Source organism: Bos javanicus, chromosome 6, assembly GCF_032452875.1.
Source record: "Bos javanicus breed banteng chromosome 6, ARS-OSU_banteng_1.0, whole genome shotgun sequence".
NCBI classification, from domain to species: domain Eukaryota; kingdom Metazoa; phylum Chordata; class Mammalia; order Artiodactyla; family Bovidae; genus Bos; species Bos javanicus.
Window position 1 is genome coordinate 106,859,048 of NC_083873.1, and position 26,686 is coordinate 106,885,733.

General features: G+C 43.5%; 1 long non-coding RNA gene across 6 annotated transcripts; it reads left to right on the plus strand.

The window, feature by feature from the left end:
* Nucleotides 1-25,402, plus strand: LOC133249855 (uncharacterized). Of its 6 annotated transcripts, none has more exons than XR_009737130.1 (4): nucleotides 1-120; nucleotides 316-8,196; nucleotides 8,903-9,006; nucleotides 12,462-13,698. It is a non-coding gene; the product is annotated as an uncharacterized LOC133249855 (long non-coding RNA). The 6 variants fall into 6 exon arrangements; XR_009737129.1 differs by having other exon boundaries at nucleotides 33-120; nucleotides 5,480-8,196; XR_009737133.1 differs by lacking the exons at nucleotides 1-120; nucleotides 8,903-9,006; nucleotides 12,462-13,698 and adding exons at nucleotides 17,435-17,530; nucleotides 19,574-19,709; nucleotides 25,331-25,402 and having other exon boundaries at nucleotides 168-7,299.
* Nucleotides 25,403-26,686: the final 1,284 nt, after the last annotated feature.

Consider the following 26,686-nt stretch of genomic DNA (forward strand, 5'->3'; position numbering starts at 1 on the left):
CGAGCGCCCACTGCTGCCCGGTCCGCTCCGGTGCTGCCCCGGGGTCGGGTCGACTCGGAGTCCGGCTCGCCACGCCGCTCCCGGGGCGGCCGGGCAGGGCTCGGGAAATCCCGCGGACAGGTACGGCACGAGTCAGTCCCGCCCCTTCCCTGGCCCGGCACTTCCCGGGGTTTCAGCCCTGGGAAGCTGGGGGTGGGGATGGAACTTGGGGAGGGGACTAGCGCTCCCTCCCGGGAGGGTGGGGCCGGTTGTGGGTTGGGCGACTGCCGTCCCTGCGAACCTGGGACATCCTGTCTCCACCGTCACTCTCGTTAGGGAAGGCGAGGTCCTAACCCGGAGCCCACGTCTTCCTCCACTCCCCGGCCTCGCCGGGCCCTCCCACGTGCGTCAGCGCGGCCGGTCTCCGTCAGGGCAGGTGCCCACCTTAGGCATCGCTTGCTCCCTGCGCCGCCCAGGAAGCGAGGGGAGCCATCCACTCGCACCGCAGCCGGACCCGGACGCCGGCGGCCGGGCAGCCGGGGCGAGGATCCGCGCGAGGAGCCGGCTCCCCAGCGCTCGGTGTCGCCATTGATCACTCCCTCCCTCTTCGGTTTCGCGTCCCCGGAGCGGATGCGGATTCACCCGGAGAACGCAGAGCTTTTTAGCTCTGCCTTCTCTAGGGCATCGGGATTGCAAACGTGGGCTCCGAAATTAAGCCGGTCCCCCTGCCCCCTTCCCCCGCGTTCCTGTACCTGGAAAGTTTTGTGTCAGAACTAGACCAGCCTTCAGTCTAATTTCAAATGTAAGGTTTCCAGGGACCCAGGGTAGGAATCCCCTTGGAGAAGCTAGGCTGTCTCTCTATCGGAGCCCAAACTAGTGGCCCTAAAAGGCAGATCAGCCAATATGTTAAGAAATTAAATAAAGGAAAAAGAAAACGTGCCAGATGAGTGTCAAAGTAATTTATTTTAGATGAAATTTCAGTCGCTCTTCCATATTTTAAGTATTGGAAAATAAATGTTTGGAAGAAATCAAATTTGCCCTTCAAGTGTAAAAAACCTCATTAACTTTGCTCAGATTAAAAATACACACCCACCAAAGTAATAAATCCTGTAGGAAATTGACCTCTTTCTCTTGTAATGTTACCCACTGCCCTTTTGGAAAGCAAAACCATGATCAGCATTTTCTGGCTGTCTAATAAAACCAGTAGTATCTGGGAAGCCAAGGCCAAGTCTTATTTTGGAAAATAAGATTATAGAAGTTTTAATGATCCTGATTGCTTCTTTGAGCCAGACTAATATTGACATAATATTTTAGAACTTTTAAAATGCTTTTGGAGTACCTTTGTGTTAAGTTTCTTCTGTCATGTTCCACTCTTTGTGACCCCATGGACTGTAACCCACCAGGCTCCTCTGTCCATGGGGATTCTCCAGGCAAGAATACTGCAGTGGGTTGCCATTTCCTCCTGGAGGGAGTCTTCCTGGCCCAGGGATCTAACAGTCCTCTCTTACATCTCCTGCATTGGTAGGTGGGTTCTTTACCATCAGTGCCACCTGGGAAGCCCAAGGAAATGGCAACCCACTCCAATAGTCTTGCCGGGAAAATTCTATGGACACAAGAGCCTGGTGGGCTGCAGTCCATAGGACTGCAGAGGTTCAAACATGACTGAGCCACTGAACACACGCACACACACATATGTATTTTAAAAAGTCACTTTAATCAAACTTGTGGTTGGGGGCTGGGTGTGGAAGAAGGTAGGAAAAAAGTACAAGCTTCCAGTTAAAAGATAAATATCAGAGGTATAATGTACATCATAATGACTATAGCTGACACTGTTGTATGGTATATAGGAAAGTTGCTAATAGAGTAAATCCCAAGAGTTCTCATCACAAAGAGACTTTTTTCTTTTCTTCTTTTCTTCCCTTTTGTTGGGTTTACGTGAGAAGGTGTCTGTTAGCTGAACTCATTGTCATAATCATACCACAACAGATGTAAATCAAACCAGAAGGCTGTATGCCTTAAACTTAAAGTGATGTATATCCATTACATCTCAGTAAACCTGGAAAAAAACAAAGTCAGTTTAAAGCCTCTCTTTGAAAAGCCTTAAGATTCAAATTTGCATTAGCTTCTAAAAAAAAAAGTACTTTTCCTGCCTCATTCAATGAACCCCTGTAAAATCATGTATGATGAGGTTGTGCAGGTCAAATGGTATTTTCAAATATACCCTTGCCAAGTACTGGAGTCCTTAAGCTCCTACCAGCAGCTAAGCCCAGCGCAGATCACAAGTTCTTCAAAATAGGGAGCCACTTTGATGTCCTAAGTTGGTATGATTGCTTTTCCTTAAGAGTTCAAAGTGCCTTTGGGCCCACAGTCTGGATTTCACAACTCATTTGTGAGATGCAAAGTGAGACTGGCAGTGATTCCATTTGTACCCTGGGAGCCAAAGTCCGGTTAACTGATCTACTTAGTTCCCCACTACAAGCCCCAAAAGGGAACTAGAACCTCAGGCCACAGCCCTGAGACTCTGTCACAAGCTTCTCTTGCCCCAAATGACTCCAGACAGATCTGGCCACTGGCAAGGATTGGTGTTTTAGCTTCTCTCTCTTTTTTGATTTTGGCCAGCATTCATTGATCAGTGATCAATAGTCTTATGCTTAGGTAAATAAGAAAGTATTCACTGGTTATTTGTTCTTATTTAGCATCTTTGTTGCTGTTATAGTTGTTCACTCACTAAGTCCTGTCTGACTCTTTGCAACCCCATGGACTGCAGCACGCCAGGCTTCCCTGTCCTTCACTATCTCCCAGAGTTTGCTCAAACTCATGTCCATTAAGTTGGTGATGTCAACCAACCATCTTATCCTCTGTCACCCCCTTCTCCTCTTGCCCTTAGTCCCGGCATCAGAGTCTTTTCCAATCAGTTGGCTTTTTGCATCAAGTGACCAAAGGATTGGAGTTTCTGCTTTAGCATCAGTCCATCCAATGAATATTCAGGGTTGATTTCCTGGCTTCCCTGATGGCTCAGATGGTAAGGAATCTGCCTGCAATGTGGGAGATCCATGTTTGATCCCTAGATCAGGATGATCCCCTGGAGAAGGGAATGTCTACCCACTTTAGTATTCTTGCTGCCAGAATTCCATGGACAGAGGAACCTGGTGGACTACAATCCATGGGCTCACAAAGAATTGGACATGACTGAGTGACTAACACTTCCTTTTGGGTTAACTAGCTTGATCTCCTTGCAGTCTAAGGCACTCTCAAGAGTCTTCTCCACCACCATAGTTCCAAAGCATCGGTTCTTTGGTGCTCAGCCTTCTTTGTAGTCCAACTCTCACATCCATACATGACTACTTGAAAAATCACAACTTTGACTATATGGATCTTTGTCAGCAAAGTGATATCTCTGTTTTTTTTAATACATTATCTAGGATTGTCATAGCTTTTCTTCCAAGGAGCAAGCATCTTTTAATTTCATGGCTGAAGTCACCATCTACAGTAATTTTGGAGCCCAAGAAAATTAAATCTGCCACTTTCCATTTTTTCCCATCTATTTGCCATGAAAAAGATTCCTAGCCCACTGCTTTCTGTACTTGAATAGTTTATGTTTGCTTTTGTTATCTCTGGTTTTCTACTTTTCCTCAAATATATGATGGAAGGGAGGTCAGGAGAAGGAGAATTAGAGAGAGAGAGAGAAAGAGAGGGCTTGCTTCCTCGGATGACGTCGAGGACTCAGAGTCACTCTACCTTCCTGAGCTCAACCTGATTTTATCTGTAAGGCTCCCCTGTACAGCCTCAGCCTTTCTTCCCTTAATGGCCATTTGAAACTTTCAGGTTAATAGCATGAATATTAAGGAGTCCAATGGGATTCTTTATAAGCAGAGGAAATTGGGATCAGGTTAAAAATCCAATTTTAATAAACTTTCCAAGTCTTGATTTAGATGATGCACTAATGGCTTTCAGTGCTGAATCACCTTAAAAGTCAATGTACTTTTAAAAGGTCCTTGTTGTAGAGAAAGCTGGATGGGTGTGTTTAATTGTAGACTGTGCATCCCTGTCTTCATAGAAAAGATCACGTGTATAATGGATGAGAGCAGATATGAAATGCCGCTGTGCACAGAGCTGGTTGGGAGAGGAGAGGGCGTTCGCTTTGAAAGATAGTTTTCACTCATTTGGCCAAAACAAAGGGAGTGTGATTGCACTGTGTGAAAATGGTATCCTCAAATAACTCCTCTAATTTGATTGTGCTGAGGTCTAGAATTGTTTCCATTTCTTTTGACTTGCTAATTAGCTGGAGCAGAAGGCTTGTGAGAATAGAAAAATGATGGTCATATCCAGAAAATATGTAGGATTGTGATTCCTCCCAGCCAGCACACCTGTCACCTGCCTACCCCACCAGCCTGTCCAACTCCCAGCCTTATCTGTGTGTCCTTGAAAATGACTCACGCCTCTGTGATTAATAGACTATGGGATGTTTTTTCTGAAAACAGGACTTTCATCCCCTTAGTAACACTGGATACTCATGGCACATGTGGTGACAAGTTTCAGTTCTAACTTTTGCCTTTATAGGACCTATCCTTCTCCCATATTGCTTTTGTAATTAATTAAACATTAAAATTATATGGCACGTCTACATCGCCATAAAGAAGCATGTGTGTGCATCTTCAGTCGATCAGTTGTGATCTGACTCCCCATGACCCATGGACTGTGTAGCCCGCCAAGCTCCCTTTGTCCACGGAATCCTCCAGGCAAGAACACTGGAAAGGGTTGTCATTTCCTTCTCCAGAATATATTGATATTATTTTTATTTATTTAAATATTTTATGAGGTCCCCCAAATCAGTATTTCTTGAGAGTTTAAAAGAAATTACAATATTTTTGAAAGGCCCTGAAAGTACCTTGAGATACAAGAAATCTCAAGATTTCTAATGGAGTGGTTGGCCCTGTGTTGGTGGTGATGTTGTTGGGGATGAATGCTTAATTGATTCTGGTAAGGAGGTGCAGTGGTAAAGAATCTGCCTGCCAATGCAGGAGATAGAGACATGGGTTTGATCCCTGAGTCAGGAAGAATCCCTGGAAATGGCAACCCACTCTAGTATTCCTGCCTGGAAAATCCCACGAACAGAGGAGCCTGGAGGGCTACAGTCCATGGGGTCACCGAGAGTCGGACATGACTGAGAGACTGATCACACAGAGTATGCGTGAAAACCGCAATTCCAGACTCATACTTCAAGGTCCATTTGTTATGTTGGATAAACAACTATAGAAAACATGCTGCTTTTATTTCTGGTCCTGGGTCAAGCTTTGCCCCAAATTACACACATCAGTGCTGCAGAAATTGCAATATTGCAGCCCTGAAGTGGTCCTCTTGTTCAAATTGTTAGACCCTGCTGAGTGCCAGAAAGACTTCAGGGCCACGGGAAATTGTGGCACTCTCTTTGATTTCAGGTTTGCAAGGACCAAAGCTGATGATGCTTTGATAAGCAGGTCTTGCTGATTCTCTCTTTTAGGCCTTATTCAAGGATCCTGAGAGGTTCAAACTCTTCAGGAGAAAAAAAAAGGATCTTTACCTCTCTCTAGCCCTGTCAGTTCAGTGGAAACATTTACTGGGTACGTCCTAGATAGCAGCCCGGTGGTAAGTACCTGGGTGGAGATGTACAGAGAAGAATAAAGTGTAAGCCCTAACCCCAAAGGGGCTCACAGATGTGCAGAAGAGAAAAATTACAATTCAGCCTGACGATTCTCATGCGCTCAGGTTCCCGGTGTACTAGGAAGGTCGACAGAACATTTGGAATGTGATTCTCACGCCCTTACATTCTACCCTGAACTTGCAGCTTCAAGCAGCCCTTGCTATTTCTAGCAGCTCTCTCCTCTCGGAGTCCCTGCTGAAGTCCTCCAGAGTGTGGCCTTATTGTCCCTGCAAACCGGCAGGGCTGCCTTCTCACTTCTGAGCCTTGTTTTGATTCCAGATTTAAAATAGAATCAAAACTATGAGAAAAGTCTTGAAAGGTGCTTGTGAGTTCTCTTTCTGACTTTTATAATACTTTTCTTTTAAAAGAGTTTGTAATGACACTCCAAAAGAGCTCGCTATATATATATATATATATATATATTTTTTTTTTTTCTCCTTTATGGTAGTAATGTGTATTTTATAGAACACTTTGAAGCTCAGACAACTTAGCTCTAAAAGAAAAAAAAAGTTGATATTTAAAATGATCAAGTTGACATATCTCAATATATTGGTAACAATATTTATTATAAAATTTTTAAATGGCTACCTTGCAAATATGATACCTCAATTCTGTTTTGTATCTATCCTGTTACCATGAGAGACCTTACCATGGAAACAAAGTCTGACCTCCAGGACACAGAAGATGTCAAAACAAGTGGACCAAAGACGGTTTAGGACAGAGACTCGATGAAACCTGGTAAAGGATCTGCCTGGAATGTGGGAGACCTGAGTTTGATCCCCGGGCTGGGAAGATCCCCTGAAGAAAGGAAAGTCTACACACTCAAGTATTCTGGCCTGGAGAATTCCATGGACTGTATAGTCCATGGGGTCACAAAGAGTCAGATACGACTGAGTGACTTTGATTAGATGAAACCATGCTTGAATTCCATGTTAAAAATGGCTAACTGGTACAAAGTTGGGAAAATGTATTAGACAGCATGAGAAATAAGGTGGAGGTATGAAGAGGTAAGCAAAAATCATGGCGTTTATTGATAAGATTTGTGCTAGGAGATCTGAATATCTCTTATCCTCGTTTTGCACAGACATAGAGCAGTTAAGGAGGTTCCTAAAGGGCATACAACCAGCAGTGCTGGATTTAGGACCAGGTGAACAGTCCTGGGTGTTCATTGGAAGGACTGATGCTGAGGCTGAAACTCCAATACTTTGGCCACCTCATGCGAAGAGTTGACTCATTGGAAAAGACCCTGATGCTGGAAGGGATTGGGGGCAGGAGGAGAAGGGGATGACAGAGGATGAGATGGCTGGATGGCATCACCAACTCGATGGACATGAGTTTGGGTAAACTCTGGGAGTTGGTGATGGACAGGGAGGCCTGGATGCTGCGATTCATGGGGTCGCAAAGAGTCGGACACGACTGAGCGACTGAACTGAACTGAACTGAACATCAAGTCTTTCTATGTTTTTGTCCTCCTGTCTCATGATTTAATCTCTGTTTTCTTGCTTAATTTCATGTATTCACTTCATCAAAGAAAGAAGAGTCCATTGGAGTTTATGGTCTATCTCTTCCAAATGAAGAAGAGATCAGGGGTTCTCTTCAGGCCTTGAAAAGATACTTACATTCTAGGAATTAACCATAAGGTATTTAAATCCCATATTCATGATACTGTTATAATTGCATTTAGTAAACTAACTCTAGGCTTAAAAGCTCAGTTCTCAATGTCATTGTTTTTTTCACCCTGCATACATTTATGATGAAGATGTATTGCTGGCAAACTTTATCTCACACTGCGGCCCTTGATTTCATGCAGGGTTTCAGATCTCGGCTCTGGTGTCTGTGGTCATTCATTCATTATTCCAGCATCATGTAGTTTTTAGTTCTTCGTCTGTGCCAGGCACAGGGGTGGGCCCTGGAGATACAGGAGTGGACAGGATAGCACTTCCTGTCGTCTTAGAGCTGAAAATCAGGAAGGTGTCCACATATCCTTTGGAGGGTTGAATGCCCTTCACAGCTCTTGCTCCTTATCTGGGCTTAGCCTGCCCTTCTGGATTCACTCTACCTGGAAGCTGTTCTGATTGGTAGAGACACTCTGCCTGAATAGGGAAGTGGATGGACTTGTGTGTCAGTGTGTATGTGTGTGCTCAGTTAATCAGTCATGTCTGACTCTTTGCAATCCCATGGACTGTAGCCCACCAGGCTTCTCTGTCCATGGGATTTTCCAGGCAAGAATACTGGAGCAGGTTGCCATTTCCTCCTCCAGGGGAATCTTCCCAACCCAGGAACTGAACCCACATCTCCTGCATTGGCAGGCAGATTCTTTACCACTGAGCCACCTGGGAATCCCAGTGAATGGACTTACTTGTGAAAGAACTGGGAAGTGTATCTTCAGATTATCCGTTAGTTCTGCCTTTCTTCCTCTTGGGAGCAAGATGCCTGTAGGAAATGTCCGACCTGCTCGACTCCTCTGCTGCCTCTTTGGGATCCACCTCTATGGGAGAGAGGTCTGTTCTGGTCCAGGGCTGTCTCTTCCCCCATGGGTAAGTGCCCAGTTCTGGGGTTCAGTTATGCAGCCCTCTTAGCTCTCATATGGTAAATTTCTGCAATCTCTTTTCCCTCAGTAATAAAGGACTTATTTAGCCGACATCCATCTTTGTCTCTACGGCATGGGCATGGAATAGGGGTGCCACTTACAGAAGCTGATTTAAAGTCTCCCAACTGATGAACTCTTTTCCCCTTTACCTGAATTCACTTACTGTTCATGGGGTTCTCACAAGGCAAGAATACTGAAGTGGTTTGCCATTCCCTTCTCCAGTGGACCACATTTGGTCAGAACTCTCCACCATCACCCGTGCGTCTTGGCTGGTCCTGCACAGCACGGCTCATAGTGTCATTGAGCTGAACCCCAGAACTGCCCGTAATTAGCACTCATTACGTACCATCCTGTGCTCTAGTTGTTAACCATGGCCAAGGTCAATGCCTGGGGTTATTGTAAGTCTGTTGGGTTCACAGTTTATACCTTTGAGGCCCTACTCATTCTTGGAAAGAGAACATGAGGTGAATTCTTCCAAAATAAACATTCAGGACATATGACAAACCTCAAGAGGGCAGATTCCAGATCCAGGTTGCCAGGGTTCAGATCCTAGATCTGCAGAATGTGCTCTGTGATCTCATCTGAGTTACTTAGCCTCAGCTTCTTCTTCTGTAAAATCATGAAAATGGCCCCCTTCTCTTCTTATTACGCAGAAAGTGCCTGGTACATAGTACACACTAAATGCGGCAACAGGCAAGTCCATGCGCGAGCAGGCAGCGACATCAGCCTCATGACAACTTCTTGGCCGACCACAATGGTGAGATGCTATCAATTGTGGTATAATCTCAGTTTCATAAATATTAAGATGTAAAAAACGTAAAGTCAGTGAAATGCAATGTTATTTCTTAGAAGCTTTGAAATGGCACCCCTACCTGATGTATTATAAATTTTTTCTTGTAATTTTCACATGACCTTTGCAGTTATATGTTATAATAGAGAGTAAAGAAAGCCAGAATTGTGGAATCAAATTTTGAGGTACTTAATTAGTAAATCATTTAATCAGTCAAGAGATGGATACCACTAAGTTCTATGCATACGACAGCTGCTTCATGCATGATCAGTCGGACATGATCAGTCATGTCCGACTTCTTGCGACCCCAGGCTCCTCTGTCCATGGGATTTCCCAGGCAAGAATACTGGAGTGAACTGCCATTTCCTCCTCCACAGAATCTTACTGACCCAGGGATTGAACCCTAGACTCTTGAGTCTCCTGCATCGGCAGGTGGTTTCTTTACCATTACACCACTTGGGAAGCCCTTATGCATGCAAAAGTGTGTGCGTCGTGTCTGACTTTTTGCCATCCCATAGACTGTAGCCAGCCAAACTCCTCGTCCATAGGATTTTCCAGGCAAGAATACTGGAGTGGGTTTCCATTCCTTTCTCCAGGGGATCTTCCCCACCCAGGGATCAAACCCACGTGTCCTGCCTTACAGGCAAATTCTTTACCAACTGAGCCACCAGGGAAGCTCTACCCTCAGAGTGTTTGATGGATTCAGAGAAAAAGATCAGCTAATCAGGGAACAGAATCCTTCACAAAGAGGTGGGATTTGGGCCACATCCATGTACCATAATGTTTGGTTTCAGTAGACGTTTCAAATAGCAAAATTCTCTAATGAATTTACTGAACAAATCAGAGGAGAAAAAAGCGTACAGGCCACCAATGACACACAAGCGAGGGCTAAATACTGTTTTTAAACCTCCACATCCCAGTGTTAAGGGTTAAGCTAAATTTTGAAGTTTGCTTTGGCATTTGTTTTCTTATAAAGTAATACTTGTTCATTATAGCTAATTTGGAAAAAAATCACAGGAAATTAGACAGAGAAAAAAAGAAAACAATAATACCACTACCTGAAGGCAATTCCTGGATTAAGACTGGGTAGATAATAACTGAAATGAAAAACGAAATTGAAATCACCAGTTTGTTGTACTAGAGTATTTCTAAGTCTATAGCATTTAAAGTTGTTTATGTTTAACTTTATTAAACATAACATTATTGTATATTTGGATTTCTGATTTCTTACGAAAGGGTGCAAACCGGAGCCTAGTCTCTGATTTAAAAAAAATCAGTTTTAGTAATACTTCAATATTTACTTTATATAGAAAATGAACAATACATTCTTATCTGATGACCCATGGAGGTCTGAAGAAGGGCAACTTGTCAAGCAATTCACTCTCACTCGGTTCTTGAGCCAGGAATGAAGAAGTGGGTTTAGATGGAGGAGTAGGTCTTTACCTCCAGGAGACTTTCAGGCCTCTTCCTCATCAAACATCCTCCCCCTCTTCCTTCCCCAAAGTCACCCCTTCTCCTGAATTTTAAAGTTAGAGACTAAATTTGCAAACCGGAATATGATTTAAATACCAGCACGCACCACTATTCTGAGTCCCAGACCTTGTTTTCTGCATTGCTTATACAAGTCATCCATGCCATTGCTTGGAGATGGAATTCTCTGTTACTGCTGAATATTGTGTGAGTGTTGGAAGATTCTTAGTCCTACCGTTGATGACGTTCAGGTTGTTTCCAGTTTAGGACTTTCCCAAATCATGCGTCTGTGAACATTCTTGTGTGTGTCCTTTTGGTGCAGAAATGTAAACATTTATGTTTGTTGTAAACTTAGGAGTAGGGTTTCTGCATAGTGAATCAGTATTTTTGCAGTTACACTCAATTATAGGCTACGAGATGATGATTGCTGTAACCCCCTGTCTTGTGCAACATAAGCCTGTTGCTTGTCTACTTTGTATGTAGTAGGTTGTATCTGTTAATCCCATACCCCTAATGTATCCCTCTTTTATAAAACACCTATTCATGTCTTTTGCCCATTTTTCTATTGTCTTGTGTTTATTGATTTATAGACAATCTTTGTATGTTTGGGGCAAGTTACTATGCTTCTGTTTTCCTGCCTACAAATGTGAATGATAATAATGCCTACTTTACATCTTGTTGTTGCTAGGACTATATGAGTTAATGCATGTAAACACTTAGAACCGTATGTGGCGCATAGTAAGTGCTCCGTAAGCGTTTGCTTTTGTTACCGGTCAGGTTCCCATGGCTAGCACATTGTGGACACAGAACTCCAAAGAGGCTTCAAACTCCCATTTACCAACATTGCCTTGCAAACCGTTACTTTACAGATCCAGAAAGATTGGAACTCACCTTAGTCACCCCTGATTGGGCCCAACTAGGGCCCTGGTGGCTTAGTGGTTAAGAACCTGCTTGCAATGCAGGAGATGTGGCTTTAGTTCCTGGGTTGGGGATATCCCCTGGGGAAGGGACACACTTCAGTATTCTTACCTGGAGAATCCCTTGGACAGAGGAACCAGACAGGCTACAGTCCGTGGGGTTGAAAGGGTCAGATGTGACTGAGCGACATACCCAAGGCCCTAGACATAGCTTTAGAGGAAAATGCTGGTTGTCATTTTATTATAATCACCACACTGTTTTTAAAATATTAAAATTGTGTTTTTCCTCTGAAGAGAACAAAGTGGTTTTTGACTGGAAATTACTGAAGTAGCGGTTAACTCACTGCCATTTTATGGTGCATTTGGCATGTTGATTCCAAGATTCCAAAAGTTTTTATAGAATGACTTTGCATCAGGAGGTTGAACACACACATGCAGACACACAAACAAAAAAAAGGAACTCCCCAAACACAGGAATTAAATGTATTTGAAGTTATGCAGTGTGAGCAATGACGTGTTTTAGGCTCAGGGCCCCTCTCTGCCTCAAACAACTTCTCTTGGTTCACCAACCACACTTACGAAAAAAGGACATTTCTTTTCTCCCCATTTGGGAATTAATTTGCCTCTAGTAGCCAAGGCAGTAGAATTTCTTATAAACAAACAAATCAACAAACTGTAGTCAGCCTGCCTTGGCTCCTTCCATTTGTGAAATTTTTACAGATAAATTAAATTCATTCTTTTTTGAGGAGTGAGGCATGCAGAAGACCATAATTTAGGCCTTTACAACCAAAAATGACAATCTTTCATTTATTATTCCTCACAGAGAACAGCTACTAATATCTTCCTTCTTGGTCCCTTAATTAAATTCAGCTTCTTATATTTTTTTTTCCTGATTCACTCTGTTTCATTCCTGGATTAACCTAGTTCTTCATAGTTGTAATTTCTCAACTGTTAAATTTCATTTACCTTATTTAAATTTCTGGAGATTTTTTTCTTGAGTGGAAAGTTTGTTTATTTTTTCATTTCTCTCCCCAGGCAAGAAAACCATCTCCTTTAGACCAGAGTTAACTAAATTATAAACATCCACACTGTATTATTCTATATAAGTATATGTGTAAATATAGAATGATTTTGGAAAGGAACAGTGATTGGCCTAAGACTGTCAAGAAAACAGTCTTCTTCATCCTTGAAGCCCCTTCAAAGAGTTACATAGTCCACAAAATCTTGTTCTCTCAACTTCTACAGACTGAGTTCAAGAATAAAGTGTGTTTTTGTCCCTGATATTGTTCTCACCTTGAAAGAAAAGTTATGACCAACCTAGACAGCATGTTAAACAGCAGAGACATTAATTTGAGAACAAAGGTCCATCTGGTCAAAGCTATGGTTTTTCCAGTAGTCACGTATGGACGTGAGAGTTGGACTATAAAGAAAGCTGAGTGCCGAAGAATTGATGCTTTTGAACTGTGGTGCTGGAGAAGACTCTAGAAAATACCTTGGACTGCAAGGAGATCCAGCCTGTCCATCCTAAAGGAGATCAGTCCTGAATGTTCATTGAAAGGACTGATGTTGGAGCTGAAACTCCAATACTTTGGCCACCTGATGGGAAGAACTGACTCATTTGAAAAGACCTGATGCTGGGAAAGATTGAAGGCAGGAGGAGAAGGGGATGACAGAGGAAGAGATAGCTCGATGGTATCACGGACTCAATGGACATGAGTTTGAGTAAACTCAGGGAGTTGGTAATGGACAGGGAAGCCTGGCGTGCTATAGTCCATGGGGTCACAAAAACTGGGACACGACTGAGCGACTGAACTGAACTGAACTGATTGCTCCCACCTTCCTGTATAGGGTTATACATACTTGACTGTTGCTGTGTCATTATGTGGCAAGACTGTACTTTTTGGTACAGTCCATGGACATTGGCATTGGCCATGTGATGTGCTTTAATCAATGGGATGTGAGTAGACAAGCCTCATCTAAGGGGAAGCTTTCAATGACATCACTCTTGTTCTCTTGTCCTAAGTTCCTTCATTCTGGTTCCAGAATGAACATGCACATGGCACCAAGCTATGGTCTCCTACATGGGCCATCAGTAAGAACTGACTATCTAAGGCTTGGAGGTTGTTGAATACTTCTTGTCACTGAAACTGTTTATTAATTTGTTTTATTCAAGATACCTTTCTTGAAGACAGGGAATGCACTTGCTTTGTTGGTTATGTACATAATTTGGTGCTTGGCTGTCAGCAGAATAAATGTTTGTTGAATAACTGAATGACTTGGTGAAGCTCTCCAGTGACAAACATGTAACCTCTTCTATGGCAGCTGTGGCTTTTGAAAATGTTTCTCATTCTGAGCAGAACTCTGATCCTCCACGATTTCCACTAAGGGTATCAGTGCTCTTCTTTGGACTCACATAAAACCATCTCATACCTGTCCATAAGACAGCCCTCTAGGGTTTGAAAACAGTGCTGTCCACTATTCAGGAATTCGTTCCTTTTGGTTTATTATCTTTCATGCTTTCACCTCCTCAGCCTCCTGAGAGGTTCTACTCTTTCAGTGCAGAGATGGACTCGTGGGATTCCCAGGTGGCTCAGTGGTAAAGAATCTGCCTGCCAATGCAGGAGATGTAGGTTTGATCCCTGGGTTGGGAAGATCCCCTGGAGAAGGGAATGGGAACCCGCTCCAGTATTCTTGCTGGGATAATCTCATGGACAGAGGAGCCTGGCAGGGTACAGTCAATGGGGTTGCCAAGAGTTGGATACGACTGAGCGACTAAGCACGATGTACCCATGTCCCCTGCAGAATGTGAGATTTGGCATCAGCACCAGTCTTAGTGTGTGGTCAGAGCAGCCCAGAGTGAGAAAGGGTCGTCTCCTCTGGAGTAATCGCCCATCTGGACTAATTACACTGCGTCTAACAAAGCCTTTGCTGTTCTTGGCAGCTTCATCACACTGCTGACTCAGACTGAGTCAATCAAATCCCTTAAGCCTTATTCACAAGTCTTTATGACCACATCGTGCCCCGACTTGTGAGGTAGGTTTAAGGGACCCAGATGTCAACCCTAATACTTTTCCTTGTTAAATTTTTACCTCATTTCATCTGGTTCGTGGTTTCTGTCTACTTGGGAAAAGGAAAGCTTAGATTTCTGGGAATGGAAACTCAGCTATTACCCAAGAGAAAGGAAACAACCTTGTGTCGTCAACTAAGGAATGATTAGAGAGCTCCATTGTCTGGTCCAGCAGCCTGTACTTAACTGTGTGATGTTGTTCATTGCCAAGCATGTGGTGTCTTCTCTGAATCTGTCAAAGAGAATGGAAGAATACTGAGATCCAGCAACAAACAACACCTCTATTTACGGGTGACAGACTCGAAGGGACTTCCATGATCCCCACCTTCTGATAGTGCCTTTGCATGATTCCCTCTGCTTGAGTGCCTGTGAGTCTTCTAACTTGCTTCGGATCACTAGAATATGGCAAAGGTGATGGAACATATGTGCATGCCCTTGGTAACATTACATGAGACTGTAACATGGTCTTTCTAGAAGGCTCTCCTAACTGGCTCTGAAGAAGCCGGGCATGTCATGAGCTGCCCTGTGGAGGAAGCCACATGATGAGGAACTGAGAAGAGCTTCTAACTGAGGTCTGTCTCACAGCCTCAGTTGTGATGCTGCCAACAGTCACGTGGCCCTGGAAGAGGATTTTTTCCCCAGGCGAAACTCCAAGTGAGACTGCAGCCCAGGCCAACACCTTGGCTGAAGCTTTCAAATGAGACTCTGAAGTGGAGAACCCAGCAAAGTAAGGCCTGGACTCCTGGTCCACAGAATAATGGTGTGTGTGCTCAATCGTGTCCCACTCTTTGCGACCCCAACTGGCTCCTCTGTCCATGGAATTTTCCAGGCAAGAATACTGGAGCGAAACAATACAAATATGCTGTTTTAAGCTGCTAAGTTTCTTGCTAATTGTTACTCAAGGATATGTAGCAGGATATGTGCTAATATATTATCAAACCAAATTCAGTTGGAAGCCCAAGCCATCATGAAACCCAGAAAACACACATCCTTTGTCTTTTTTTGGTGGGTTAGATTGACTTATAGAACCTTTTGTGAACCCTGTGTCCCATATTACCATGACATTAGAAGATCATCTTAATATCCAACCTCAGATAATAAAGAATTTTTTTCTGGTATTTGTCCAAATGATCTTCTGCTAATTCATTTCATTCAATGGTCCTCTCTTCTGTTTTCCTGCCTTTGAATTCCTTGCTTCTGTACCCAAGTCTGATTTTGCTTTCTGCACTCTGATCTCTTAACTTTGTTTCTTCACTGGATCAGGGTTCCTGGTTTTGCTGCCTCCTAGACTTTTACTGAGAGGTGTCTCCATCTAGTTTCTATTATATCTATGTCTTCCGGGTCTAGTTCTCCCAGGTCTCCTGCCAAAAGAGAAGCATCTGATATTCTAGATCCTTACTGGCAAAAAGCCTTCAGGCACTAGTGTGAATTTCCACACAATCTTAGATATCGCTGATAGCAGTGGGGTCACCTCAAACATTTTATTATTTTCACTTGAGTTCTTTTACTCTTTGAACATGAATCTTGTCATTGTCATCATCATAGTAAAACTGTGTACATCTTCACATATGAAAAGGAAACTGTGACTACCAGGGTTTAGCTCAGAGTTGTTTGTATGTATATCCTGATGGCCCATTGGCATGTCCCAGCCATACCAATTTGTTTGTTCCTGCAAAAGTGCTTGTTGTCATGACTCTAGTTTGAATCCTGCTTATAATATCAGAGACTGGATACTGGGGCCTGAGGAGGAAGCTGATGATTGGGCATTTGTGTTTGTATCAGCCATGCTGTTTTTACATGCAGTTGAGCTTGCCAGAGATAGGAAGGGCTCTGGATTTCTTTAAACCTAATGCACTTTTTTTTTTTTTGGCTGCACTGGGTCTTAGCACATGGGATCTCTAATTACAGCATTTCAGGATCTGGTTTTGGACATGCATTGAGAGCACAGTCTTCACCACTGCACCATTAGGGAAGCCCCCCTCATGTACTTTAAATACCATCTCTATGGAGATAGAGAATCGAGAAGCCCAGATTCTACTCAGCCAGGCTTGTTCTTTAAAAGCAATGGGATCTTAGACGTGACTTTTCAGGTTCAGGCAATTTCCCCCAGTGTATCGCTGTAGAAGAAAAACAGGCTACAAGCAATTTGAGTCATGCCTGTTAGATGGCCTTAGAATAATAGAGAGATCAGAAAGGAGACTGAGCTAACCACTCATTCCAACCCTTCATTTTGCCAGCAGAAAAACAGAAACACAGAAAGGTCAAACGCCTGGATCAAATTTCTGCAGTTAATTCATGGCTCCATCCAGACTTGATTTCAGACAAGGTAGCCATGGTGTTCTTTAAAAGGCTGTAAAGAAATTAAAGTCCAGAGGAGAAAGTCAATCACTTCTAATTACTCAGAGGGGAGGTGGGTGAGAACACACGACACCAGACCTGAAAGGACAGGCACACAGATCCAGGGAAGACCATTGTCCATCTCCTGTCTAGACTTTGAGGAGTCCTGATAGCAGGCGGGGATGAAAATAGTATCCCCTAAGTCGAGGGAGACCAAGGTCTAGGAAGGGAAGGCGTCAGCTCTGATGCTCTTACCCCAGGGATCCCATGTAGAAGGAGCAGACCTCTTAGACAAAGTTTTGATATGATAGGACTGTTTATTTCCTTGTTTCTGTTCCTGAGCATTCAGCAAAAGGCATATTGATTTTCATTATTTTTTTTTCAAATATTTATTTTTATTTATTTGGCTGCATAGAGTCTTAGTTGTGGCACATGGGAACCAGTTCCCTGACCGGGGATCGAACCCAGCCCCACTGTATCGGGAGCACAGAGTCTTAGCCACTGGACCACCAGGGAATTCCCTGATTTTCATTATTTTTAATTCCAGCCTGGCCTCAGCTGTATGGTGGGGAGTTAATAGAAAGGTCTTTTCTGTCTGGGCCAGGATATCTGAAGAAGATTACTACCCTCTGAGGCCAGCAGGATGGTGGTAGCAGAAACCAGAGAAGGGTGCAGAGCAAAGGAGAATCTGAAAAATGAGGTGAGAACCTCAGCATCAGGTACTTCTTCCGCTAAGATATTCTTTTAAGTGTCCACTTTGGAAGGACTTTTCTTTTTCGCTTGTAATCCATTTAGGGCCTAGATTGAAGGTTGATTCTATCAACCAGGTCTCCAGAACTGACCATCTACTCCCTCAATTCCCTCTTCTGCAGCCTCACAGCCTTTAGCTGGACATAGATGCCTCTACCTGTCATCTGTTTTGTTAACTGTAAGGGGTCTGTCTGTCCTACTAGATGATCATCTTTCTCCAGGAAAAGTATCTTTTTTTACATGCCCCTCCTCTAGACCCCACAGAAGGTGGCTAAAACGGGGATTTAAAGGTGGCAGATAATCATGAAATAAGGCTTTCCTGGTAGTTCAGTGGTAAAGAATTCATCTGCCAATGCAGGAGACACGGGTTCCGTTCCTGGGTTGGGAAGATCCCCTGGAGAAGGAAATGGCTACCCACTTCAGTATTCTTGCCTGGAAAATCCAATGGACAAAGAGGCCTGGTGGGCCACAGTCTATGAGGTCGCAGAGTTGAACATGACTTAGTGACTAAACAACAATAAATCATGAACTACATAGTCTCTTCGGAGAAGGCAATGGCAACCCACTCCAGTACTCTTGCCTGGAAAATCCCATAGACGGAGGAGCCTGGTGGGCTGCAGTCTGTGGGGTTGCTAAGAGTCAGACATGACTTAGTGACTTCACTTTCACTTTTCACTTTCATGTATTGGAGAAGGAAATGGCAACCCACTCCAGTGTTCTTGCCTGGAGAATCCCAGGGACGGGGAGCCTGGTGGGCTGCCATCTATGGGGTTGCTCAGAGTCAGACATGACTGAAGGGACTTAGCAGCAGCAGCAGCAGCAGCAGTGACACATTGAGGTAAGCCAAGAGCCTCTGAAGTCACATGACCTGGACTTGATATGTGGCTCTACTGAATGCTTGCCTTGTGTCTTCCACCAGCATCCTTGGCTTTTCTGTGCCCTACTTCCTTAATCAGTAAAGGTCAATATTATCAGTACCTGCTAATTGGGGCTGGGGTGTGTTAAGGGAGTTGTTTCATGAAAGGCTCTTAGAACAGTGCATCATCAGGCATTTACAAAGCATTCCAATAATAGGGTGTCCAAGATGGTGCTAGTGACAAAGAATTTGCCTGACAATGCAGGAGACACGAGAAATGCAGGTTGGATCCCTGGGTTGGGAAGATCCCTTGGAGTAGGGAATGGCAAGCCAGACTAGTATCCTTGCCTGGAAAATTCCATGGACAAAGGAGACTGGCAGGCTACAGTCCATGGGGCCACAACGAATTGGACACAACTGAACTAACTCCCGTCCACCCAACGGTAGACCATATGCACCGGGTTCTGTAGACCAACTCTATGCCTAGTGGCATCCCACCAGAGCATGGCAGAGCAAGCTGGGTGCTCCAGCCTGGCTTTGTCAATTCTCCCCAGTTGTCCCTCCCCCCTGGAATGACCTCCCCTACTGTCAGCTGTCCTCTTCCCGACACTAGGGATGTGTCCCAAGGCCCAGGTGTCCTTGTCTCAGTTTCCTTGTTTTGACTCTACCTTGGGTTTCCCAAGGCTGTACTGTAGAAACATCAACCACTGTATAGGCATCCATGTCCCAACAACCTCCTACTTTATTCAATTTAGAGAGGGTTAGGATTCGCGTTGCATCTCTGAGTCTACATGATGACCACACTGGGGATTCTAGATCTTATTGTCTGATATGTTATAATGGAGGGAGAATCTCGGTCTCTAGTGCCTCAGGGTATGCAATTCTTGACTGAGAATCTCCTGTCCTTTTCTACCAGTTTATTGATTGGGTGAGGGATTTGCTTTGGTGATATAGGTGAGTGATAATTAGGTGAGTGAATACCTATGGACTTCTGGGTCAGTCATTCTCAAAATGTGGTCCAAGATCAGCAGCTTCAGCTTCACCTAAGAATGTCACGAATACAAATTCTAAGACCCCAACCAAGATCTTCTGAGTAAGATACTCTGGGAGTGGGACCAGTGATCTGTTTTGTCACAGGTCCCCCAGGAGACTCCAGGAGATGCTGGGATGTATCAAGAACCACTAGTCTCACCCTTGAAACCACCTTTATCTGTGATGATGCCACAGATGACCAGAGAAATCCTGCTGGGAATCTACTTCATATCTTTACTAGGTAAGAGACGTTAAAATGGTGTTTCACAAACTTTCATGATAACAAGAGTCATAAAGCAGAACATAGTAAAAATCAGTCTCAGCTTTCACCTCTACTCTCTGATTCATGCCTTCTGGGGGCAGAGTTGGGGAAGCTGGGTTTTTAACCAGAGTTTCATGTTAAAATCTTATCTGTGAAGTTTAGGAAAGTATTCTTTTTTTTTTTAATTTATTTTTTTTATTGAAGAATAATTGCTTTACAGAATGTTGTTGTTTTCTGTCAAACCTCAACATGAATCAGCCATAAATATACACGTATCTCCTCGCTTTTGAACCTCCCTCCCATTTCCCTCCCCATCCTACCCCTCTAGGTTGAAACAGAGCCCCTGTTTGAGTTAGGAAACTGTTCTTGAAGGTGGGAATGGGGGCTGTGGGCTGGGTGGAATTTTCCCACCTGACATGTTGGAGATGAGTGTTGAGGAGTCAGGAGCTGTCAGAAGAACCGATAATTATCAATTTTTCATTCTTTTTGGGTCCATGAAGTGGAAAAACACAGCTCTGGAGTCTTTACAGGAGCCTCATGGAATGCCTCTACTGGCATCTTCATTTGTCCCTGGAAATCACAGCCTCTGTGTCTCTTGTGTTCGTTTCCCTGGAGTCCTGAGCCTTTGCATGATGGGAAAATGAGAAGGTCCTCATTCCCAGGGTGTCAGCCACTCTGAACAGCCTGCTTTCGACTCCTTACCATCTGCGGGCATTCACTCCTGTGTATCCTTTTGTTCTGACTGCCACTCTTTTTCAGGGAGGTCTCCAGCCTCCCTGGATAATAGTCCTGTGATGAAAGAGTTTTTACCCACTAGAAACTTTCCATCACTCTAAAGTCCAAAATCCTAATGCAGCCTGGTCTTGCCCACTGGGCTCAGGTAGAGACCTCTTACAAACACCAAAGACTGAATTCAGAAAACTAAGTTCATGGCATCCAGTCCCATCACTTCATGGCAAATAGATGGGGAAACAGTGGAAACAGTGAAAGACTTTATTTTGGGGGGCTCCAAAATCACTGAAGATGGTGATTGCAGCCATGAAATTAAAAGACGCTTACTCCTTGGAAGGAAAGTTATGACCAACCTAGACAGCATATTAAAAAGCAGAGATGTTACTTTGCCAACAACGGTCCATCTCGTCAAAACTATGATTTTTCCAGTGGTCATGTATGGATGTGAGAGTTGGACTATAAAGAAAGCTGAATGCCGAAGAATTGATGCTTTTGAACTGTGGTGTTGGAGAAGACTCTTGAGAGTCCCTTAGACTGCAAGGAGATCCAACCAGTCCATCCTAAAGGAAATCAGTCCTGAGTGTTCATTGGAAGGACTGATGTTGAAGCTGAAACTCTAATACTTTGGCCACCTGATGGGAAGAGTTGACTCATTTGAAAAACCCTGATGCTGGGAAAGATTGAAGGCAGGAGGAGAAGGGGATGACAGAGGATGAGATGGTTGGATGGCATCCCCGACTCAATGGACATAAGTTTGAGTAAACTCCAGGAGTTGGTGATGGACAGGGAGGCCTGGTGTGCTGTGGTCTGTGGGGTCACAAAGAGTTGGACGTGACTGAGTCACTGAACTGAACTGTGGCAACTTAGGTGGAAAGGGTGATTATTCAAGGGTTTTTAGGGTTCATAGAAGTGACAAGAGGAGGAAGACCAGATGTAGAAACAAGTGATATTCAGGGACAGCTAACCACCAAAGACTGCAGCACAAGGTACTACAGACGTGTGTGGGCTGGCCTGCTCAGGCTGCAACAGTGATGACTATGACCTCTATTCCCACATAAGTGCATCATTCTCTTAAGATCCAAATTGATTGCTGAAATTGATTACCAACTTGTGGAGCCCAGTCCATGTGTTAGCGTCCTACTGACCCAAGACAGAACAAGAAGAACTATTTTGTTTCTCCTTGCCTAGTGAGGGATTGGGTGTATCTCCCCAGGACTCCACCTAATAGGACTTTCTCAAATAACAGACTGAGGGTGGTAGGAAAAGGAGGCTGGTTGTCCCAGAAGCAGAAACAGTGTCTACTATGCAGATGCTTCTGCTTTGGACAACACAAAAATTTGGGGAAAAAAAAAGTTACACAATTTTAAAGGCTTTCTTGAAATCAATGGTAGCAAATGGTCTTCCCTTCTCTTTCCTTTCCTTCCTTTCCTGTCTGGTTCTTCTCTCTCCTCTGACCCATGTCTGTCTTGTTGTACTGGCAGCAATGTTCTATTGCTCAGTATTAGACAAGTTCTAAATCCTTGGAGGTAAAGGTAGAAAAGTAATATTCTGAATGGTGAGAAAGGAAATTATGTTCATGGAAATTGCTAAATTAAAACTACCAAGAGTTTATTATCTTGTTTATGGATCAATTTGTGGTCCTTTTTGTCATTCCACAGCATACTAATATTCATTTTAAAAATAAGTCCTTAGCAAACACACTGTATAATACAATACTAATAGTAGAATCTAGGTTTGTGTGTATGGGTGCTTACTGTAACATTCTTTCAAATTTGTTGTGTGTTTGAAATTTTCATTAAAAAGTTACAGATAACCAACAAGGACCTACTGTTTAGCACAGACTGTGTGTGTGCAGTTGCTCCGTTGTGTCTGACTCTTTATGACCCTATGGACTGTAGCCCACCAGGCTTCCCTGGTGGCTCAGCTGGTAAAGAACTTGCCTGCCAAGGCAGACGACATGGGTTCAATCCCTGGGTCACTATAGAGCTGAGTCACTGGGCTATACACCTGAAATTAACACAGTGTTGTAAGTCAGCTATACAAATACAATGCAAACACAAAAGTTGCTCAGTCGTGTCTAACTCTTTGCAACCCCATAGACTATACAGTCCATGGAATTCTCCAGGCCAGAATACTGGAGTGAGTAGCCTTTTCCTTCTCCAGGGGCTCTTCCCAACCTAGGGATCGAACCCAGGTCTCCCGCATGGCAGGCAGATTCTTTACCAGCTGAGCCACCAGGGAAGCCCCAAATCAGCTATATTTCCATTTAACCTAGAATTTTCCCTATGAATATTTCTGTTTTTTATTTAATCCAGAATAATTGTGGAGAAGGCTTATACAGAAATACATTCATTTCAGCTCTATTTGTAATAGCTTTCAAATTAGAAACGATCTAAATGGGATGAATATATGATGTGCACACTTTGTGGTATACTATGCTTACAAAGCATTTAAAGTTTGTTTGTTAAAAACTGAAGTGAAAAAAGAACAGTGCATAAAATCTAATCATAATTACATGGAGTAAATTAAAGGAACAGAATCTACCAACAGAAAACAGAGGAAGTGGACACACAACATTCTTCCAGGGCTTTGTTTTAAGTGAGGATTATTGATGATTAAATTTAAAACACATTTTTGTTGGTCATTTCATGCATTTCTTTAATTCCCTTAATTTTCAGTCAGAACATGCATATATTTCTTTATACCAAAATAAAATATGCTTCTGTTAACAGTAACAATAAAATGCCCTTCCTGGGGCATGGGTTTTTTGTGCTTCACTTTGCACTGGAGTCTTCTGAAATGGCCACCCTCTTGCTGAGATCACCATGAGGTCACCAAACATCCTGGGAATCAAATCCAGTAGGCATGTCCTTCTCTCATCTTACTAAACCCTCCAGCAAAATGTAATATGGTCCGTCAGTCTTTCTTGACACCCTTGTGTACCATTTTATGAAACACCACTCTCTCCTGGGAACAAGCTTGCTTCTCTGCACACTCTTTACACTTGCCTTCTCTGTTTTATTGAATTGTTTCCCCTCTCCTGCTTAAGCTCTAAATATTAGCATGCATACGTGCTCAGATGCCAAGTCCTGTCTGACTCTTTGTGATGCCGTGGACAGTAGCCCACCAGGCTCCTCTGTCCATGGGATTCTCCAGGCAAGAATACTGGAGTGAGTTACTATTTCCTCCTCCAGGGGATCTTCCCAACATAGGAGACTGAACCCACATTGCCTGTGTCTCCTGCCATGACAGGCAGATCTTTACCATGGAGCCACCTGGGACGCCCTTCTATTTAAAACCTTGTTACTAAAGGACCCCATCAACTCCCCTCTCTGTCCTGACACCTTGTTGGTTTATGGCTTCAACTCACCTTTTCTTGTGATTGCTAGTTTAACTGTATACTTGACAGCTCCATTCAAATCTCTCTCAGATATTAGAAACTTAGGTCCAAAATGGAATTCTTTATTTGCCATTCTAACATGGAAATGAAATGAAGATCAATGTGTCAACTGATATAGTCATGCATGCTAAGTTACTTCAGTCGTGTCTGACTCTTTGAGACCCTGTGAACAATAACCCTCCAGGCTTCTCTGCCCATGGGATTCTCCAGTCAAGAATACTGGGGTGGGTTGCCATGCTCTCCTCCAGGGGATCTTCCCAACTCTGGGAGCAAACCCAGGCCTCCTGCTTTGCAGGACACTAGCACAACCTGTAAATCAACTATACGTCAATAATAAAAGAGTATACTTTAGAGCCTGTATATTAAAAATAAATTTACAAAATTTACATGTTGTTTACAACACATGCACCTCACTTTGGACATGGTTTAACCAAAGTTGTCTCACAAGTTAAGCATATTGAATGGTGTCACATGATGGGAATTGAGAGAGCAAGTTTGTGACCCTTTATCCCTCACCATCCTCACCAGCACATTGTTCTGAAGGAGGGCAGATTGCTTCCTTTTTTTTTCCTTTTTTTAATTTTTCTGATCATCCCCACCACTTCTCTGAGCTGCATTCTCTTCTCCTGTAAATAAGGCACAACTGGTAACACACAGGAGAGAAATGGAAGCATAGCGATTTGCATACTCTAATTAAACTGCTGTATCAAGAGCCTGCTTTCTTAGGTTACACTGGGATGGAAACAAAAATGTGCCTTTCATTCAGAGTTTGGAGCGCTATCCCCGGGACCTGGAATGAATAAAATAGGCCAGGAAGGCTTGTGTGCCTTACAGTCTTGATGCAGCTGGTGTGCTACGGGGCTCAAGGGCAGGGCACCCCCGTCACGGTCCTTAGTGGACTGGCCTTTATCTCAGGTAAGTGGGGCCTTTCCGCTTGGCTCTCTTCCCGACAGGTGTGCAGAGAAAGATGAGAGCTTGGCCCATGGGTGAATGATTGCTTTTCACCCACGGAGTTCATTTTTATATTTGAAATGCTGCATGACCTGGTGGATGGAGCCCTGAATTGGAAGTCCAGGGTCCGTGGACTTTGGAAGACCTTGCTGCTCACACCGAGGTGAGGGCTTTAACAGCTTAATGCCTGTGTTAACTCAGTCATTATTGTGATTGCTAATTCGTAATAAAAATGCAGAAAATGTACCCAGGGTTTAAGTTTAGAAAGTACTTTCACACACAGAGGTTAACCCTTTTCATCTTTGGGTTCGCATCGGCAAAGAATGGCTGAGTGGCTTCTGGTGTCTGGTTTTATAGGAACCGGGAGAGCTCTTAGGTGTTTTGTTCTTCCTTCCCTCCATATTCATTCTGTAAAGATACTTTAGGTAATGAAGCAGATTTGATCCTGGACTGCATGCCTTCCTGAATCATAGAATTTGAGACCTGGCTTTTTCTTTTTCTTCTTTTCTTTTTTCAGTAAAAAAGACAAAAACAGTATAAATAAATGAATTGCTGCTACTGCTGCTAAGGCGCTTCAGTCGTGTCTGACACCACCCTTATGGCAGAAAGTGAAGAGGAACTAAAAAGCCTCTTCATGAAAGTGAAAGAGGAAAGTAAAAAAGTTGGCTTTAAAGATCAACATTCAGAAAACTAAGATCATGGCATCTGGTCCCATCACTTCATGGCAAATAGATGGGGAAACAGTGGAAACAGTGTCGGACTTTATTTTGGGGGGCTCTGAAATCACTACAGATGGTGATTGCAGCCATGAAATTAAAAGACGCTTACTCCTTGGAAGGAAAGTTATGACCAACCTAGATAGCATATTGAAAAGCAGAGATATTACTTTGCCAACAAAGGTACATCTAGTCAAGGATATGGTTTTCCCAGTGATCATGTAAGGATGTGAGAGTTGGACTGTGAAGAAAGCTGAGTGCTGAAGAATTTATGCTTTTCTTTTTTTTTTTTTTTTTCATTCAGCAAGTATTTATTGAGTTTCTGTGATGTTCAGTTGCTGTTTTATTTTATTTTATTTTATTTTTAAACTTTACAAATTGTATTAGTTTTGCCAAATATCAAAATGAATCCGCCACAGGTATACATGTGTTCCCCATCCTGAACCCTCCTCCCTCCTCCCTCCCCATACTTTTCATCTGTGGTGTTGGAGAAGACTCTTGAGCATCCCTTGGACTGCAAGGAGGTCCAACCAGTCCATCCTAAAGGAGATCAGTCCTGGGTATTCTTTGGAAGGACTGATGCTAAAGCTGAAACTCCAATACTTTGGCCACCTCATGCGAAGAGTTGACTCATTGGAAAAGACCCTGATGCTGGTAGGGATTGAGGGCAGGAAGAGAAGGGTATGACAGAGGATGAGATGGCTGGATGGCATCACCGACTCAATGGACATGAGTTTGAGTGAACTGCAGGAGTTGGTGATGGACAGGGAGGCCTGGCATGCTGGGATTCATGGGGTCACAAAGAGTCAAACACGACTGAGTGACTGAACTGAACTGAACTGAATTGAACTGAACTTTACATAGCCCATAAGGCTCCTCTGCCCATGAGATTTCCCAGGCAAGAATACTGGAGTAGGTTGCCATTTCCTTCTTCAAGGGATCTTCCCAGGACAGGGATTGAACCCCTGTCTCCTGCTTGGAAGGCAGATTCTTTGCCACTGAGTCACCTGGGAAATCCCTTTTATTTTGAAATAATTTCAAACCATTCATTACAGAATGTTTCCAAGACATGTATAGGAAAGTTATGCATATCCTTTTTCCAAATTCACCAATTTTACTACATTTGTTTTTATCATATCCTCTCCGTGTGTCTCTCT